Raw genomic sequence first — 17,652 nt, 5'->3', positions numbered from 1 at the left:
AAGTTCAGAAGAGCAGTCAGCATGAAAATATCGATAGAAGATAGAAGATAGAGATGGCGGCGGAATTTGAGAGGTAGAAGACTATCAGTATGAGGAGGAGAGCTGATGAGACGAAGAGCCTTTGACTCCACTCTGTCAAGGAGAGCTGTGTGAGTGGAGCCCCCCCACACATGAGATGCATACTCCATACGAAGGCGGACAAGGCCCCTGTAAATGGATAGCAACTGTGCGGGGGAGAAGAACTGGCGGAGACGGTACAGAACGCCCAACCTCGAGTAAGCTGATTTAGTAAGAGATGAGATATGAAGTGTCCAGTTCCCTTCTCTCTTATAGTTCTCCTTCCCCTCCTCCCTTCGCTCTTCTCCCCTTTCCTTTCCTCTCCTCCCTTACCTTCCTTCACTCTAATACCTCTTTCCCTCCTCTTCTTCCCTCGGATTTGTTCTTTTATCCTTGCATCTGTTATTTCTCTCCCTTTCTTCCTTCGTTTCCCCTCGCTTGCCTTGCTTCTATCCCTCCTCCTTCCCTTTCCTCTTCTCCCCTTGCCTTCCATTTCCTTCCTTTCCACACTTTGCCTCCCTGTCCTCGCTTTGCCTCCTCTTCCCTTTCTTCTCCCTGCCTCTCCTTCCCTTTCGTTCTTTCTTTTGCATCCTCACGTCTTTTCTTCTTTAACTCACTATTCTCCTCCCGTCCTTCCGTCTTTTCCTTCTTGTCTTCCTATCTCTCCCTCCCTTTCCTTCCCTCACCTCTCTTTCCCTCCCTTCCTTCCCTTGCAGTCTTTCTGTTTGCATCCTCTCGTCTTTTCTTCTTTACTTCAGTCCGCTATTTTCCTCCTGTCTTCCCTTTCTCCCCCCCCTCATGTCTTCCAATCTCTTCCACCTTCTCCTTCCTTCACCTCTCTTTTCCTCTCTTTCCTTCCCTCTCAATCTTTCTTTTTGTAATCTATCTTCTTTTCCCCTTTTACTTGCATCCTTTATTTCCCTCCTTTCCTCCTCTCTTTTCCCAATTATTTTCTCTACTTCTCTCTTTCTTTCCTATTGCGCCCCTCCGTCTGATTCTCTCCTCATTTACTTTCATACTTTGTTTTCATTGTTTCCCTCTTTTCTTCCCTCTTTCCTCCTGCTTCCTTTTCCCTTTCCTTTTCTTCCTCTTTTCCCATTCGCTTCCCTCTCTCTCTCTCTCTCCCTCGTTCCCTTCACTCCTCTTCCTTTATTCCCCTGTACTACCTTCCCGTTCTTCCTTACTGCTTAACTCCCTCTCTTCCTCTTTCCTTCCCTCTCTTGTTCCCTTTACTATGATCACTCTATACCCTTCGCTTTCCTCCCCCTCTTCTTCCTCCCCTTGCTTCCTTTACCCCTTCCGTCCTTCCTTCCTTGATGCTGACGATGCTCCAGGAAATCTGTGCCACGCTTAAGAACCTTCTACTCTCCTCTCTTATTTTCTTCATTGCCTCGACAGCCGCTCCTCCTCCTCCTCCGTGATGGCCAGAATGCACACTCACGCTCCGTAATGGGAAAACAGAATGAGTGTCCGTCGTTACTGGACCTTATGTGCCCTGCCTTTGTCTCTTGGAAGGCTCGTCTGGGGTTTTGAAAAAGGTTTAAAAGATGATGATGTTTGCGAGTGTGTTCGGTTAGTTGATACTGGAGGAGAGTGACGCTAGTAGTTGCAGTGATTGATTTGGTTTTGTTGGTCATTCCATTCTCTCTTTTTTTTCATTTAGTTGAGGTTACGAAAAGGTTTTAAAGATGATGATATTTGCGAGTGTATTTGGTTAGTTTGTATAGGAGGAAAATGACGCTAATAGTTGCTATGATTTATACGGTTTTGTTTGTCATTCCTTTCTCTCTTTATTACTCAGTTGAGGGCACGAAAAGGTTTTAAAGATGATAATATTTGCAAGTACTTGGTTAGTTTATATAGGAGGAAAATGACGTTAGTAGTTGCTTTGCTTTATACGGTTTTGTTTGTCATTCCTTTCTCTCTTTATTACTTAGTTGAGGGTACGAGAAAGTTTTAAAGATAAGAGTATTTTTTGGTATGTTTCGTAAGTTCATAATAGAGGAAGATATAAATGCCAGTGATTGCTATGATTCATCCTCTTTTTTTTCTTTTTATTACTCATCTAAGGCTATTTAAAAAGATCTGGAAGGTAGAATAATTACAGGTTGGCTTCGTGAGGTTAAAACGGAGCCAAAGAATAATTATGACAAAGTGGCTGCATTAGTTTATCCGCCTTTGTTTTGTTTTTCGTCTGAGGTTGTGAAAAAAAAAATAAAAAGAGGCAATATTCACTTCAGCACTACATTAGCCCCTCGTGGAGATGGAAAAAAAAAATATGAAAGAAAGAAGACCACAAGGAAAATGAAGGTAAAATGTAGTCTGGAAACGCAATTATTTTCTGTTTAGTTAAAAGGAAAAAAGAGGGAAAAATACTGCTTGCAAACGTATTATATAATTATTTGGTTGTTTCGTTTTTTTCTTTAATAAAAAAAAAAATAATCTCCAAGAAGAGGAAGGTAAAACATAATAAAATAGCAATAATGACTACTACTACTACTACTACTACTACTACTACTACTACTACTACTATTACTACTATTACTACTACTACTACTACTATTACTATTACTACTACTACTACTACTACTACTACTTGTGTGCAAAACGTAATATATTTTCCTTTAGGTTTCGTTTTTTCTTTTGTTTCCATCGCGACTATAGAGAGAGCTTAGCGTGGCCCGGCGGGGGAGGGGGGGGAGGGAGGGGAGAGGGGAGCAGCATCAGTGTTAATTAGATGCTGATGAGCCCAAGCTGGCTGCACTTGGCGAGGGTATGAGCGGGTATTAGGCTCATGGTGACTCTGTCTGTCTCGCTCTGTCTGTCTCTGTCTCTGTCTTTCTGTCCCTGTCTCTTCTGTCTGTGTCTGTCTCTCTCTTCATCCTTTTTTTATATCTGTCTTCTCTCTAACTAACTAACTGACCAATTAATTAACTAACCAACTAACTAACTATCTAATTGCCTACCTATCTGTCTACGTACCTACCTACTTACTTAAATAACTAACTATCTCTCTTTCTGTCTATCTATATCTAACTAACTAATCATCTATATCTATATATCTATATCTATTTATCTATATCTATCTATCTATCTATATCTATATCTATCTATCTATCTATCTATCTATCTATCTATCTATCTATCTATCTATCTATCTATCTATCTATCTATCTATATATATATATATATATATATATATATATATATATATATATATATATATATATATATATATATATATATATATATATCATAGTTATACCTTCATCTAACTATTTATCTTTCTCTTTCGATCTCTCTCTATATATATTTATATCTAACTAACTAATCAACTATATCAATCTATCTATTATATTTATACCTCCATCTAACGATTTCTTTTTCTCTTTCCATCTCTCTCTCTCTCTCTATTTATATCTAACTAACTAATCAACTATATCTATCTATCTATCATATTTATACCTCCATCTAGCTATTTATCTTTCTCTTTCCATCTCTCTCTCTTTCTCTCTCTCTCCCTCCCTCCCCACACAATACCTGTATACACCCGGGCTCTTCCTAATATGCCGCCTTCATCCTCCAGGTAAACATATACATGAGGCGCGGAAAATATGATGAGACTGGAAATGTGACAGCCGGACGCCGCTTAAAGGTCCGACTGTTTTCTTGGCGAGGGAAAGTTAGGCGAAGGAAGAAAAAAAAGACTCGTTGTTTACATTTGAATTCCTTGCAAGATAACTTTTTGTGTATTGAGTGGGAGGACCGGTAGACGAAGGTTCTTTGTGTCTTCTTTCTTTGTGGTGGGTCGCTGGTGATGAGGTTGAGTGAAATAAAATGGTTTCCTGAAATTCGGATATTATTTGTTTATTCATTTTTCTTTTTTTTCTCTCTACGACGTCTGCGTGTGTGAGGTTTTGTTTATTTCCTGGTAATGTTTGTTTTTCGCCGTTTTATTCTTCTCAGAAATTTTGTGAGTGTTTAAAAGGTGATTATTATGCTGATGTAAGACACTGTTATAGAAAGATTAAAACTTCAGTCATTCTTCTTTTTCTTCTTCATTTTGTAGTAGTAGTAGTAGTAGTAGTAGTAGTAGTAGTAGTAGTAGTAGTAGTAGTAGTAGTGATCCTATTAATTTTTCTTCTTCTAATTCTTATTCTTATTCATATTATTATCATCATCATCATTATTTTTTCCATCATCATCATCATCATCATCATCATTATTATCACTACAAGCAACAACTGAAGTGAATCAGATGTAACGCTCGTCTTGGTGAGGCTTCGAAATTATCTCACCTCCTCTGTTCGAACCACCAACCCAGTGTCTCGTTTCCATTCACGAGCCCTTTGATCCCTTAGCCGCTCTCTCTCTCTCTCTCTCTCTCTCTCTCTCTCTCTCTAAGACGAAGCTTAACCATCCAGAAGAAAACAACAACTTCATTAAGAGACAGCGAAGCGGAACAGTACTCGTGGCCACTCACTGATGCAGAAAAGTCTCGCGTTGCAACACCCTTCACGTTCAACCTCATTAGGAAGAAACCATTACCAGATGCGCCTTATATTTCACCTCGTAAAAGCATACTCGGCCATCCTTGCATTCATTTATATTCGAAGGCAGAGGCAGAAAAACAAATAACGTAAATACAGCAGGGAACCAAAGCCAAGGGTCGAAGGTTAGGACACAGCCGTCGAGATGAAAACGAACACGAATGATCCCCGTGGTGGCAATAGCTTGAGTGTGTGTCGTGGACTTGTGAAGGATTACCGCGTCTCAGCTTTTTTTGACGCGGACATGAGACGCTTACAAGTGTGTTTTGCGACACGTGATGCACCAAGACGCCGCGGATAGGATGCAGAGGCGAGCGTGGAGACCCGGGAAGCCGTGACCGAGGCAAGGAAAAGTGAATGGGTGGGTCGTGGACGCTGCCTGCCTGCCTTCCTGCCTGACTTGCCTCCGCCTCCACCCACCACCACCATCAGCGCCTGTTACGTGCCTTGCTGCCTTTCCATCATCGCTGCTCTTCTCTTGGTGAGCTTCCATGGGTCATGCAGACATACTCATCCTTCCATGTCGTTAAATCAAGTAATATCATAGTGTTAACCCTCTCCATTTTACAGCCTCAGTCATCACCCTTTCCTGCCTCTACACCCCCGCTTCTCTTTTGTCGGTGAGCTTCCATGGGTCACGTAGACATAAGTATCCTTTTATGTAATTTATCTAGTCATACTGAAGTGTTAAACCAGCCCCCACATCACTTACCATCAACACCCTTTCCGTGGCTTGCTTCCTTTCCCCCATTGCTCTTCTATCGGTAAGCATCGGCATAAGTACTTTATAACCATCCTTCCATACCATTTCATTCAGTAATATCAGTGTTAGACCAACCACCTCCGCCTCCCCTCTAACCACCAACGCCACCACCACCACCATCACCCTTTTGCAACCTTAACCTCCCGCAAGTGTTTTTCTCTTCAAGCGTTCACCCATGTATCTTCCGAGTCCATTTATGTCCTTTCGTAACCTCTTCGAGTTATCCCCTCCGGTGCTGTCAAAGTGCCACGCCGACACGAACGTGGGTGTGACCTATTACGGGGGAGGGACAATGGAGAGCACGGAGTTTGGGAAGGGGAGACTCGTGTGAATGTTTTGCGGAGGTGGTGCAGGGGAGGAAAAGAGCGGGCAGAGGCGTAATGTGTTTGGCTTTCCTTGCGCTCATATTAGTCTCGTCGTTGTGGTGTTGGTATTTTCTGCCCCTCCACCCCACCCTCAGGAAAGAAACTATTAATGGTGTAGTGTTGATTTATATAGCAAGTTATTTATGTATTTGTTTATTCATGTGGGATCTGTTTATCTTATCTCTGTCATCTTAAATTTATGGAAGTTGTATTTACCGAGAGAGAGAGAGAGTGGGGGGGGGGGGACAGGTCAATCTCTCTCCACCCACACACATTCTTACCTCCTTCCTCCCCCCCCTCCCGCCACCTTCCCTCCTCTTTCGCTCTGCTCTACAGTTTTCCAAGATTCCTCCTCCTCCTCCTCCTTCCCCTCCCCTGACTTCCTCCTCCTCCTCCCCTCCCCTGAAGCTTCCTCCTCCTCCTCCTCCTCCTCTTCCTCCTCCTTCTCTTCCTCCTCCTCCTCCTCCTCCTCCTCCTACGTTATCTCCACTAGCATTCACTGTTATGTTTGCACTTCCTATTCTCGCCTTGTCATTATGCTCTCTCTCTCTCTCTCTCTCTCTCTCTCTCTCTCTCTCTCTCTCTCTCTCTCTCTCTCTCTCTCTCTCCCCCTCCTTTTTTATCAGACCGAACTTTTTCGTCCACATTTCACTGTCATCTCCATTATCAGATCGCGAGCCTTTTTAGCGAACAGCGGAGAGCGTGAAGGAAGGAAGCAAGAGGAGAAGGAAGAGAAGGAGGAGGAGGAGGAGGAGGAGGAGTGCCAAGCTTCGAGAGAGAAAATGAGAACCGAGATATCTTCACACACACACACACACACACACACACACACACACACACACACACACATACACACACACATGTAAGTAGGTAGAATCGATGACGTCATTAGACAAGCGCTTCCGGCTGACGCGAGGTCGTGAGTTCCATTTAAAACACAGGATGAGACGAAAGAAAGAGGAGGAGGAGGAGGAGGAGGAGGGAGAAAATGAATAAGAGAAGGAGGAGGAGGAGGAAGAGGAGGAGGGAGAAAATGAATAAGAGAAGGAGGAGGAGAATAAAAGGAGACTACTTGTGGGAGATATGATGCTTGGAGGAGATGAATTGAATGTTTCTTTTTTGTTATTGCACGGCTGTAAAATTTCCTCCCCCCCTCCCTTACTCCCTTATCTCCCTCTCTCATTTCCTCCCTTCCCTCCCCTTACCCCTTATCTTCCTCTCTCATCCTTTTGTTTCCTTCCCTCACTCCCTCCCTCCCTTCCCTCACCCCCTTATCTCTCCCTCCCTCCCTTCTCATCACCCCCTTATCTCTCCCTCCCTCCCTTCTCATCACCCCCTTATCTCTCCCTCCCTCCCTTCTCATCACCCCCTTATCTCTCCCTCCCTCCCTTCTCATCACCCCCTTATCTCCCTCCCTCCTTCTCATCACCCCTTATCTCCCTCCTCCCTTCATCACCCCTTATCTCTCCCTCCTCCTTCTCATCACCCCTTATCTCTCCCTCCTCCCTTCTCATCACCCCTTATCTCTCCCTCCTCCTTCTCATCACCCCCTTATCTCTCCTCCTCCTTCTCATCACCCCCTTATCTCTCCCTCCCTCCCTTCTCATCACCCCCTTATCTCTCGCGCCCTCACCCTCGTACCTCCCGTGCACGCTCCATTCCTCGTTTCTTCCCCCCCTGTCCCTTCCGCCGTTATCCCTTTACTTCATCCCTCCTCTCCTCCCTTTTCCTTCCTCATCTCCTCTCCTCCCCCTCTGATGCACTTTCCCTCCTTTGTAATGGGCGCCAAGAAGAAGAATTAGTGAACTGAGGCTTTTAATTCCCACCTAAATGGAATGACTTCACTTTATTTTCGAAGCTGCGTTGGTTCTCTTCTTTATTAAGCCTCTTTTTTTTTTTTTTTGTCTTTAACCTTTTTGTTGCTGCTCTTTATTTTCTCCTTCCTCCTCAATATCTTTCTCTTGTCTTCTATTTTTCTTTCTTTTCTTCTTATCTCTATACTTTTCCCCTTGCTCCTCTTTATTTTCGATCCCTTTTTAGTTTTCTTCTTTACTTTCTTTTCTTCCTCCTCGCTTCTCGTGTTCTTTCCTCTTTTCTTTCATCTTTTTTTTTAACCTCCTTCTTTCCCTCCTTCTTTCCCTCCTATAAACTTTACCTATTCTATTTTCCAGCTCTTTTTTCCTCTTTCCTCTTCCCTTTTTCTTTGCTCATTTTCCTTTCATTTCACTCCTCCTCCTCCTCCTCTTCCTTCTCTCTCTCTCTCTCTCTCTCTCTCTCTTTCTCCTCTCTCTCTCCTCTCTTCTCCTTTCTCTCTCTCGCTTCTCTCTCTCTCTTTGTTCAGGTCTCTCTCTCTCTCTCTCTCTCTCTCCATTCTCAGTCTCATATTTATTTCTTCGTCTCAACTTCATTAACTCACTCACGTCTTCTTCTTCTTCTCTCCGTCTCTGTCATCTCCAGGGAAATATGATCAAATATCTAATGACTTTTGTTGACCTTCCTCTTCCTTTTTTCTTCTTCGTTAATAATAGAATGTTCCTTGCTTCCTCTTGGTGTGTGTGTGTGTGTGTGTGTGTGTGTGTGTGTTGGAAGGTAAGATGGACAGAAAGAAAAAGAAAGAAGAGAGGAATAAAGCAAGGGAACGGATGTGTGTGTGTGTGTGTGTGTGTGTGTGTGTGTGTGTGTGTGTGTGTGTGTGTGTGTATGTGTGTGTGTGTGTGTGTGTGTGTGTGTGTGTGTGTTCCGCCTTCGGGCTCTCTTTGATCGACGGACTCAGATTAACTCATTCGGAAATTAATGAAATCTTAAACACACGCCATTAACGCAATACCAAACAAAACAAACAACACCAAAAAAAAAAAAAAAAGAAACTCGCAGCAGAGAACAAAAGAAAGAAGTAAAATAAAATAAAAAGTTGTAATAATAATGATAATATTCTCGACTGGACCGGAGAGAAAGTTGACATATAAATAGATAGAAAAAGAACCTCCCCCCCAAAAAAAATATCAGCAGTATTATGAGGAATGCGTAAAGGTGTGTGAAAGAAAACGGAATAAATAAAGGAAGACTAAAAAAAATATAGACAGTGTTGCCAGATAAGGTTGTTCACCCTTTTGCAACGCCGAATTACGTCTAAACAAAGGGAGCAGATGATGATGATGAGAGAGAGAGAGAGAGAGAGAGAGAGAGAGAGAGAGAGAGAGAGAGAGAGAGAGAGAGAGAGAGAGAGAGAGGTACTGTGAAAAAATGCAAGTCGACAAATTGAGTAGTGAAAAAAAAAAAAGAGAAACAGGTGGTAGTAGTGGTGGTGGTGGTAGAAGCTGTAGTTCTGGTGGTGGTGGTGGTAGTGGTGGTGGTTGGCTCCCCCACCCCCACCCCCCAAACCTCCCTCTCCACCACCACCACCACCACCACCATCACCACCACCACCACCACCACCGGTCAGACAACTTTCACACTGGCTAGTAGCTTGTTTTTGCTCCCTCCTCCTCCTCCTCCTCCTCCTCCTCCTCCTCCTCCTCCTCCTCCTCCTCCTCCTCCTCAGTACTACAACAGATGACTATCAATGTTCGTACCAGTAGTGGAACCCCAAGTGGAAGAGGGGAGGGAGAGTGGGACGAAGGAAGAGGGGAGAGAGGGAGAGCTGAGCGAGTTGGTAGAAGCAAAAGTGATAATTTCGGTTAAAGAAGATGATAAAGCATTGGTAGTAGTAGTATTGGTAGTAGTAGTAGTAGTAGTGGTAGTGGTAGTGATAGTAGTTGTAGTGGTGGTAGTAATAGTGGTAGTAATAAAAAATAATACTAACACAGATAGGAATAACAATAATAACGAAAATAGTGATGGAGTGAAAAGTAGAACAACGCAAAAGAGACAGAAAAATGGTGAAGAAAAGACTAATAAAAGAAGAAAAGGAGAAGAGACAGAAAAATCGTGAATAAAAGACGAACAATAATAGAAAAAAAAGGAAATAAAAACGAGAGAGAAAAGTGGACGCGATTTTAAGAAAAGAATGTATTAATAAAAGAAGGAAGACTGGCACATGTATATCAGGTTTGTGACGTGCCGAGAAAGAACGATGAGAGACAGAGAGAGAGAGAGAGAGAGAGAGAGAGAGAGAGAGAGAGAGAGAGAGAGAGAGAGAGAGAGAGAGAGAGAGAGAGAGAGAGAGAGAGAGAGAGAGAGAGAGAGAGAGAGAGAGAGAGAGAACTCACAGATGAAGCAAAAAGTGAAAATTATTCGTATGTAGTGTCAGCTCCACACACACACACACACACACACACACACACGCACACAAGTCCCCTGAGCTAGAAATAACGTGAATACATCTTTAGAAAATTCTCCTTGTAAACAAACTGCTGTGATTAAAGTTGGTAGTTGAGTGATGAAGAGGAGGAGAAGGAGAAGGAGGAGGAGGAGGAGGAGGAAGAGGAGGAGGAGGAGGAGGAGGAGGAGGAGGAGGAGGAGGAAGAGGAGAACTATGAACTCAAGACAATTAACTTTTCTAAATGCTTTCCCGAACCAGTAGGTGAACTAAAGATAAATAAAGATAAAAAAATAAAAAATATATAAACAAATGTTTGTACGTGTGTAAATTCACGGCGTCTTGGCGCGAAAATGTTGACTTTGATATGCTGATATTGCTGTCTTGTACCCGAACTGCCCATCCGAGAGAGAGAGAGAGAGAGAGAGAGAGAGAGAGAGAGAGAGAGAGAGAGAGAGAGAGAGAGAGGTCAAACTTATTACGAGTTCAATGCTAAAATCAAATGCTGGTATTGAAATTGTTCCTCCATTTTTTATATATATTTCCTTGATTTCCTTTTTTATCACGTGTGTGTGTGTGTGTGTGTGTGTGTGTGTGCGTGTGTGTGTGTGAGTATGCGTCTGAGGTGAGAAGTCTACGTTGATTGCATAGTTATCGCCCGCCAGAGGTCTTATAAGCACATTAGTAGGAGTTGAATTTTTATGCAGATATCTCCGGCGGCGAGGCTGTCCCATTAGTCAGGTTGCCGTGCGCGGGGCTAAGCTTACGAGACACCTCACCCGCGGCTGGTCACGACGCGGCCTCTCGAAGCTAGGGCGGGGGGCGGGGAGCTTGAGAGGGGGCGGGGGCATCGTGTGGGTGTGGTGGTGCCTCCAAGTGCCCGGGTCATGCACGTAGCCAGCCAGGGTCATGTGAGAGGAGGAGCACGAGGAAACTGGGTGATGCAAGCAAAGGAGATTGGATGGCATGAAGGATTAAGAAGGAGAGGGAAGCAAAGGGATACGATGGTAAGGAAAAGCAAGATAGTAAGGTATAGGAATTGGGGAAGAAACATGAATTATAAAGGAAAGTGAGGGGAAGAAAGGGATAATTGCAAAGAGAAGAAGAGTAAAAGTAGGGAAATGGATGGGGTAAGGAACGTAAAAGGAATGAGAGATGAATTATGGGAAAGGATGAAAAAAACAAGACGATAAAAAGAGAGGAGAGGCAAGAAGGAACTAGATGATGAAAGCAAAGAAGATAGGAGGGAAAGGAAGAGCATGAAGGGGAGGGAAGTAAATGAACAAAACAAGGAAGATAGATGAAGTGAGGGAAGTGAATGGAAGAGAGGAACCGAAGGAAAGCAACATGGGGTGAAATGAGAGGAGGAGGAGAAGGAAACTGGATGATGAGAGTAAAGGAAGAGATCGCATGGAAAGGAGCAAAATAATGAGAGAGAGAGAGAGAGAGAGAGAGAGAGAGAGAGAGAGAGAGAGAGAGAGAGAGAGAGAGAGAGAGAGAGAGAGAGAGAGAGAGAGAGAAGGATGAGTAGGAAGGGGAGGGAAGCAAAGGAATAGGATGGAAAGAGAGAAAAGGAAAGGGAGGGAATAAAACAAGGGGAATGGATGTAGAGAGAGAAGAAATGGAAGAAGAATTAAGGAAGAGAATGAGAGAAACGATGAAAAATACGGGGGCAGTAAAGGAGATAGGAAGGAAAGCAAGAAAGTGATGAAAGTAAGGCGAAGAGGAGGAAAACAAGAAGACTGGAGTGAGGGAAGCAAAAGGAAGAGGGGAATAAAGAAAGAGGGTGCGGGAAGCAAGAAGAGAAAGCCGAAGGAAAGAAGTAAAGGAAAGAAAGGAGGGAGGCAAGGCGAAGAGAAGCAGAGAGGAAGGGAAGCAAAAGGAAGAAGATCCCAGCAAGAAAGAGGAAGAGGGTGCAGGGAAGCAAAGCAGAAGAGAAGGGAAAGTGGGGAGAGGGAAAGAAGAGGGTGACCGTGGCCCTTCTGTGCATGCACGTTCTATATTACTGGCTTAAAGACGCGGAACTCGGCTCGGAAAGCAAATAAATAAATAAAGAAAACTAGTTGCTCTGGAAAAACTAACTGATACAAGAAAAAAAAACTTATATTATGGATTTTTGGGGGGGGGATTTTTTTTCTTAAGAATAAGCCATTTTTATAACATCATAAATATTAAGTTTTTTTTTTCTGCCGTATATGATAAAAAAAATATGGTCAAACTAAGGATCATTTTCTCAGCAGTAGATCCCAATTTTTATAACATCTTAAACATCACGAGTACTTTTTTCCTCCCTATATGGTTACCGATTGAAAAAACGCGTACGAATTGATGGACACATTACCCAGGGTGGCACAGTGCGTTAGTTCGTGCGTCCACCCCGTCTAGGCTGACCTGAATACCTGGAGCAGCGATGCAGGCCAGGTGTGGGGAAGCGTCCTGCCCACCTGGCGGCCACTGGTGTTTGCCGCCATGAAAGGGGACGGTGATAAGCATCAATTGAGTAAATCCAGTTGTTGGGTAACTCACAGCTGCTGAGATTCGTGTGTGTGTGTAAGGCTGGGCCAGTGTTGCATAATTGTTTCGCGGCGAGCAAGACGGAGTAAGGGTCAGGAAATACGTCATCATCTTCAGACGTTACCAGTTCTTTTCAGTTCCAAGGCCTTCCCCATCATTCTTTATCTGTGAGATCTTATTGTAGTGTACCCTGCGCCGGCAACTGCTCTATTTTATCTCTTTTATCTCTTATTTATCTTTTTTCTATCTTTCCACTTGGTTTTCTGTTGGACGTTGGCAAAGGTGTTCGTCCTGTAATGAACCAGTGATGACATGACGACAGTGATGATCGGCTGTACTATTAAATAATTTTGATAATTTTCTGATTTCCAAAAAATTAAATAGATGGTTTTCATTCATGGCACCTTAGGATGGACAGCGAACCCTTCATTACCTGGATCTTGTCTCCTTGGGTCTGCCTGTGCCTCGCTCTGATCACATGTTATGCTTGGAGCCTTCTTGTCGTCCAGTCCACATGCGAGGAAGCGGAGCCGTCATTACTGCGTACATATTATAGTTATCAGAAAGGAGAGCAATTGAACCATCTGTACCCTAGTTAGTGATGCCTTAGATAATAAGAGTTTGCCGACGCAGGCCCACCATTACGGCCTTCCGCTCCGGGCGTCTGCAGCGAGCGAGTCCTCAATTCCTGTGTCGGGGCCGTAGGGAGCTGAGGCGGCGGCACGTTCATTATTCTCAGTTCTGAAGACGCAAGACTAATGTTGACTTCTTTTACGGCCACTCCAACCGTGTGTGTGTGTGTGTGTGTGTGTGTGTGTGTGTGTGTGCGTGTGCGTGTGTGATTTCGTGTATGTTCGCTCGCTTCACCTGGCTCATAATCACTTCTTAATTACTGGATGAGGTAACGGTGTAGCTGCTTGCGGAGTGAGTCACGGAAAAGTGCTGTGAGGGGAGGAGGGAAGGGAAGAAGGAGGGGGAGGGGGAAGGCAGTCATAGAGGGTCAGATGGAGGATTGAGAAGATCGATGGGGGAGAGAATGGAGGGAGAAACAGGTGGAAGGGGGAGGCACTCAGGGAGGGTCGAGAAAGGGGAAGCTGGAGGAGAAAGAGAAGGCAATAAGAGAGGGTCAGATAGAGGAATTAATCAAGGGAGGAAGGGGAGAGTTGAGGTGGGTAAGGAAAGGAGGGAGGAAGGGGAAACTGTAGGAAAGGGAATCAAGAGAGAGCCAGACGGAGGATGGAAGGGGGAAGGGAAGGTATATGTAAGAGAGGATGAAAGGAAGGGGAGAGTCGAGGTGGGATACGGAAGGGGGGAGGAAAGGGAAACTGAAGGGGAAAGGAGTCAGAGAGAGAGGCCAGACAGAGGATAGTGGAGGAGGAGGGGGAGAAGGAAGCCGAGGAAAGGGAAACTGAAGGGGGAGTCAGAGGGAGAGCCCAGACAGAGGATAGTGGGGCGGAGGCGGACACGGCACTCGAGGAAAGGGAAACTGAAGGGGAAAGGAGTCAGAGGGAGAGAGGCCAGACAGAGGATAGTGGGGGAGGAGGCGGAGAAGGAAGTCAAGGGTCGCGAAAGTCTGTTCCTCGCCGGCAAAAGAGGAAAAAGAAAAGAAAAAGAAGCGGGAATTGTTTGTCTTGGGGAGCGTAAGACAAGTGTTAATGGGAGGCGGGAGACACAGACGGCCGCGGGCATTAGCAAACACTTACCACACAAGATTATCGCCATTTACGTAAAGTCTGGCGATGAGTGTGAAGTAAATTCGTTGCTTAAGATCGTATCGCCCTCAAGACAACACGATTCGGTAGTATGATTGTTTTGTTTTTCTTCTTCTTTTTCAACATCTTCGTGAGTGTTGGAGGAAGCAGTAGCAGCGCTGTTGTTGTTGCCTCCCTGTGTTTGAGTGTTGCGTTGTGTGTTGTGTTGACTGAGTGTTGTTGCCTAGTAGATGCTTGTGTGTTTTGCTAATGAGATCTTGTTGTTTTGTATTTGTATCTCTCGTGTTGTTGTTTTTAATTGTAGTTTTATTTTTGATTTTTATGTATTAATTTGTTTGTTTCAGTATAGCTACTACCAATATTTTTTTGTATTTTAACTTTAATATCTTTTTATTGTATGGTTTTGTTTTCTTCTTTTTTTACTGTATTACTAGTTTTGGTGGCGATATTATGGTTCTTGAGCCCTGTAGCTTTATTTTTTTTTATCATATCTCTGGTTTTAAGTCTTTTAAGCATTTCATCTCTGGGCTCAGTAACGAGTTCTTATAATCTTTGGGTCGTATCTCGGAATCTCTTCACTGCATCCCTGTTCTTCGGTTCTTGCATTATATCCGTAGTGCTGCATCTGTTCTTCGGTTCTTGCATTATACCCGTAGTGCTGCATCTGTTCTTCGGTTCTTGCATTATACCCGTAGTGCTGCATCTGTTCTTCGGTTCTTGCATTATATTCGTAGTGCTGCATCTGTTCTTCGGTTCTTGCATTATATCCGTAGTGCTGCATCTGTTCTTCGGTTCTTGCATTATATCCGTAGTGCTGCATCTGTTCTTCGGTTCTTGCATTATATCCGTAGTGCTGCATCTGTTCTTCGGTTCTTGCATTATATCCGTAGTGCTGCATCTGTTCTTCGGTTCTTGCATTATATCCGTAGTGCTGCATCTGTTCTTCGGTTCTTGCATTATATCCGTAGTGCTGCATCTGTTCTTCGGTTCTTGCATTATATCCGTAGTGCTGCATCTGTTCTTCGGTTCTTGCATTATATCCGTAGTGCTGCATCTCTGTTCTTCGGTTCTTGCATTATATCCGTAGTGCTGCATCTGTTCTCTGGTTCTTGCATTATATCCGTAGTGCTGCATCTCTGTTCTTCGGTTCTTGCATTATATCCGTAGTGCTGCATCTCTGTTCTTCGGTTCTTGCATTATATCCGTAGTGCTGCATCTGTTCTCTGGTTCTTGCATTATATCCGTAGTGCTGCATCTGTTCTCTGGTTCTTGCATTATATCCGTAGTGCTGCATCTGTTCTCTGGTTCTTGCATTATATCCGTAGTGCTGCATCTGTTCTCTGGTTCTTGCATTATATCCGTAGTGCTGCATCTGTTCTCTGGTTCTTGCATTATATCCGTAGTGCTGCATCTGTTCTCTGGTTCTTGCATTATATCCGTAGTGCTGCATCTGTTCTCTGGTTCTTGCATTATATCCGTAGTGCTGCATCTGTTCTCTGGTTCTTGCATTATATCCGTAGTGCTGCATCTGTTCTCTGGTTCTTGCATTATATCCGTAGTGCTCCATCTGTTCTCTGGTTCTTGCATTATATCCGTAGTGCTGCATCTGTTCTCTGGTTCTTGCATTATATCCGTAGTGCTGCATCTCTGTTCTTCGGTTCTTGCATTATATCCGTAGTGCTGCATCTCTGTTCTTCGGTTCTTGCATTATATCCGTAGTGCTGCATCTGTTCTCTGGTTCTTGCATTATATCCGTAGTGCTGCATCTGTTCTCTGGTTCTTGCATTATATCCGTAGTGCTGCATCTGTTCTTCGGTTCTTGCATTAATCCGTAGTGCTCCATCTGTTCTTCGGTTCTTGCATTAATCCGTAGTGCTCCATCTGTTCTTCGGTTCTTGCATTAATCCGTAGTGCTCCATCTGTTCTTCGGTTCTTGCATTAATCCGTAGTGCTCCATCTGTTCTTCGGTTCTTGCATTAATCCGTAGTGCTCCATCTGTTCTTCGGTTCTTGCATTAATCCGTAGTGCTGCATCTGTTCTTCGGTTCTTGCATTAATCCGTAGTGCTCCATCTGTTTTTCGGTTCTTGTCTTATATCCGTAGTGCTGCATCTGTTCTTCGGTTCTTGTCTTATATCCGTAGTGCTGCATCTGTTCTTCGGTTCTTCCATTATATCCGTAGTGCTGCATCTGTTCTTCGGTTCTTCCATTATATCCGTAGTGCTGCATCTGTTCTTCGGTTCTTGTCTTATATCCGTAGTGCTGCATCTGTTCTTCGGTTCTTCCATTATATCCGTAGTGCTGCATCTGTTCTTCGGTTCTTGCATTATATCCGTAGTGCTGCATCTGTTCTTCGGTTCTTGCATTATATCCGTAGTGCTGCATCTGTTATTTGGTTCTTGCATTATATCCGTAGTGCTGCATCTGTTATTTGGTTCTTGTCTTATATCCGTAGTGCTGCATCTGTTCTCTGGTTCTTGCATTATATCCGTAGTGCTGCATCTGTTCTTCGGTTCTTGTCTTATATCTGTAGTGCTGCATCTGTTCTTCGGTTCTTGTCTTATATCCGTAGTGCTGCATCTGTTCTTCGGTTCTTGTCTTATATCCGTAGTGCTGCATCTGTTCTTCGGTTCTTCCATTATATCCGAAGTGCTGCATCTGTTCTTCGGTTCTTGTCTTATATCCGTAGTGCTGCATCTGTTCTTCGGTTCTTGTCTTATACCCGCAGTTCTTGAAGAGGCTTTGCTCCCCGGGTCGCATCTTTCACTACAACACAAGCGGGTGGTGAGTGCGGCTATTCTCCTTTCTGCTTTTTCCTTGCGTGTTGAGAAAAGTGTTGTGTCGCGTAAAGTTTTGAGTCTTATTTGTGTTTCCTGGAAGAGAGTGTTTCTTTTTTGGTGGTATTTGTGTTTGTTAAGCCGATGTTGTGGCTGCTTGTCCATTACCTGTGCTGACTAACCTAGCTACCTGGACACATGGAGCGATATAGATAGATAGGTTGATATATAGATAGATACATTAATAGATAGATAAATTAATTGACTACCGCCTTACATCCCTTACCCTCCTCTCTCACCCAACGCTCACCCTAATCATCTTTCCTATTCTCTCACACTATCTTCCCCTCCCTTCCCCATTACCCTCTTCCTCTTCCTCACCCTTCTCCGTCTCTCCCTCCTCGGCTACACAGGTTACAATAAAAGAGTGCAGATACTGAACGTCATACTCACCCCCACCTCCACCAGTCATGTATATGCACCCATGTAGCCGCAGGTGTGTGTGTGTGTGTGTGTGTGTGTGTGTGTGTGTGCGTGATTGGGTACAGTGTGGGCGCCTGAATAGGTACGCAGGTGTGGGTACTTAGAAAGGTAAATGCATGTACCCGAGCCACACCTTACACACACACACACACACACACACACACACACACACACA

General features: G+C 44.0%; 1 protein-coding gene and 1 long non-coding RNA gene across 4 annotated transcripts in view; one reads left to right on the top strand and one right to left on the bottom strand.

The window, feature by feature from the left end:
- The window catches only part of LOC127004051 (sal-like protein 3), a 96,211-nt gene that overhangs the window by 10,482 nt on the left and 68,077 nt on the right, over positions 1-17,652 (bottom strand). The gene's annotated exons all lie outside the window — the stretch shown is intronic.
- Positions 4,647-17,652, top strand: part of LOC127004053 (uncharacterized) — a 101,480-nt gene continuing 88,474 nt past the window's right edge. For both annotated transcript variants that reach the window (XR_007757598.1, XR_007757597.1), the window contains exon 1: positions 4,647-5,088. This is a non-coding gene — a long non-coding RNA (uncharacterized LOC127004053). The remainder of the gene's footprint in view (positions 5,089-17,652) is intronic.

Source organism: Eriocheir sinensis, chromosome 27, assembly GCF_024679095.1.
Source record: "Eriocheir sinensis breed Jianghai 21 chromosome 27, ASM2467909v1, whole genome shotgun sequence".
Lineage (NCBI taxonomy): Eukaryota > Metazoa > Arthropoda > Malacostraca > Decapoda > Varunidae > Eriocheir > Eriocheir sinensis.
This window is presented reverse-complemented; position numbering and strand designations above follow the sequence as displayed.